The 2,474-nt window shown below is 36.0% G+C and overlaps 1 pseudogene; it reads left to right on the top strand.

Moving 5' to 3' along the window:
* The first annotated feature begins 466 nt into the window (after positions 1-466).
* Positions 467-563, top strand: LOC112210340 (U6 spliceosomal RNA; annotated as a pseudogene).
* The last annotated feature ends 1,911 nt before the right edge of the window (positions 564-2,474 follow it).

Consider the following 2,474-nt stretch of genomic DNA (forward strand, 5'->3'; position numbering starts at 1 on the left):
ATTTAATTGGGATAAGGGTGCCGAAAATAGTCCAATATTTTAAGTAGTTTGGCTCCTTTATTAACTTAAATGGTTTCTTAAATATTTGTTTTCATAATTTTGATCTTCTTAGCTTGTAAATTGGTAGGAATCTATATTGAGCTTATAAAGTCTTTTTTCACTTAGAAGAAGTTTGAAATAAAAATAAATATATTTCGATAAAGAAGTCAGGAGGTCATCATGTGAGGCCAACGATTTGCACTGAGCGTATAAAAAATACAAATATTGTGACATTGAACTAAATTTATCGCATTTACAAAAGAATATACTACTGCTGTTGTTAGCTACTTGGCTACAGTTTGGCCATTTTGGGCATTTAAAATGGCTTTGTCCATTGGCCTCACATGAAAAATATATGTCTACATAAGAAAAAAAAATACAGTGGGATGAATACACAAAATGATAATATAACTATAAGAGGTCAAAAGTTACTCGCTTCGGTGGTACATATACTTAAATTGGAACAAAACGGAGAAGATTAGCATGACCTATGTGTTTAGAGCTCAAAATTACTCTATTTTTTTTCTTTGTGAGCTAGATAGTCTCCTAAATATAGGACATCGAATAAAAAATCAACGAAAATTTTAGCAGCTTTTTAATAAAGTAAACTACCAGTCGCCTGTCCAAGTTAAAAATTTATATTTTTAACGTCAATCAGATCCCAAACAACATACTGCAAATTCAGACCTTTTGCCATGGATGTAGGCAGGATTTCGCCAAGGGGGAAGCAGACCTCAGCCCATTACACATACGTACATATATATGTATGTACTTGTACATATGTATGTAACTTACGAGCACTTGGACTGAAAGACTTAAAAAAGGAAACAGAATTATAACGCACGCTTACTAGAATGATACTACCTTTATTCTCTCTGTAATGCTCCTTATGCATTATCAATGCTTATTTACATAGTGAGTTAGGATTAAGGTTGTATAGAGGCCTCGTCTTACCATAACTTATATATATTTATATTAAAGCTAACTACTTCCTTAATTTTTTTATTTTTGGGTGGGGGGATGGGAGTTCAAAAATCTGGGGGAGGGCTCCCACCTGCTCCCGTATGCCTACGCCAATGCTTTTTGCGTCTATTTGTGTCTTTTTTTATGTTTCTTCGATATCGTATTCAGCTCCCGTAATTTTATTATTCCTATGGCTTTAGGATGGCAAATGTACATTTTTCATTTCATAAACCTCAGTATAAAATAAGTCGCTATTTTTGGTCACGGGCTCCCGTTCACGGGATTATTGGCAATTTATAGAAATATTAGTCAACAGATGGCAATTAAATTCTTAGGTAACCGAACACTAAGTCTGAACTAGATCATGGAAGGCTTCAATTCAATTGAAACAGTCAAGTGACGATTAAAAAGGAAAAGAAAAATTGCATTTGTTCTGCATTTTTTGCCTAAGCCAAGTACTAACTAAGTAAACAGAGACAGTTCGTTCTGAGATTTGATGGAGATAATACGTACGTTTTTGCACCAGTTCTTTAAGAGAACTCACAGAGACAGGACTTATGCGGGCTCTATAGAGAAAATTATTTATTAAATTTTTCTTAAATGATCATGATCAAATAAGCGAAACAATATTCGAGCAAAAAATAATTTAAGTTCAGTCATGAAGTGGAACTTAATTTCGAAATAGTAAGAAGTTTTTCTTACCTTGGCTCTATTATTAATGAGAACCAGGATGAAGAAGAAGAAGAAGTTAGAAGCAGATTTGCTGCTGGAAATAGAGCTTATTTCTCCATTGTGAGGTTAATCAAAAGTAGACTTGTTGGCCGTACCACCAAGTTCACCCTGTACAAAACGTTGATAAGGCCAGTCGTCACATATGGTGTAGAAACTTGGACCCTAAGCAATAAAAGCATTAACCTGATTAACAGGTTTGAAAGAGTAATTCTGAGGAGAATCTTAGGGCCCGTATGCGAGAATGGTAATTGGCGAAGAAGGGAAAATGGTGAACTTTTTGGGCTCTATAAGGAATGTAGCATCTCCTCGTACATAACGATACAGAGGCTTAAATGGCTTGGCCATGTGATGAGGATGAGCGAGGAAAGAGTGGCTCATAAACTGTACAGTTACGTTCCGGATGGTGTGCGGCAACGTGGTAGGCCGAAGGGCCGATGGAGGGATGCTGTGAGGCGGGATCAGCGACAACTGAGGATCCCAATTACCCTTACAGAAGATAGAGAAAGATGGTTGGCTACCGTTGAGCTGGCCAAGGGCAACCTCATGCGCCTGATGTGCCAGTAAAACAAGTAGAAAATGCCATGAAGTGGAATATTATTATGAAGAATCATCTCAAACAGCAGTGAGCTTCAATCAAGATCCAACTATAAGTATTTTATGAAAATTTAATATTTAAATTTCGTATTTATGTTATGGGACTGCTTTACAAACTCCGTAAATTCTTACCTCCTACATATTTT

This window comes from Halyomorpha halys, unplaced genomic scaffold, assembly GCF_000696795.3.
Source record: "Halyomorpha halys isolate HHAL.00 unplaced genomic scaffold, Hhal_1.1 Scaffold511.1, whole genome shotgun sequence".
Lineage (NCBI taxonomy): Eukaryota > Metazoa > Arthropoda > Insecta > Hemiptera > Pentatomidae > Halyomorpha > Halyomorpha halys.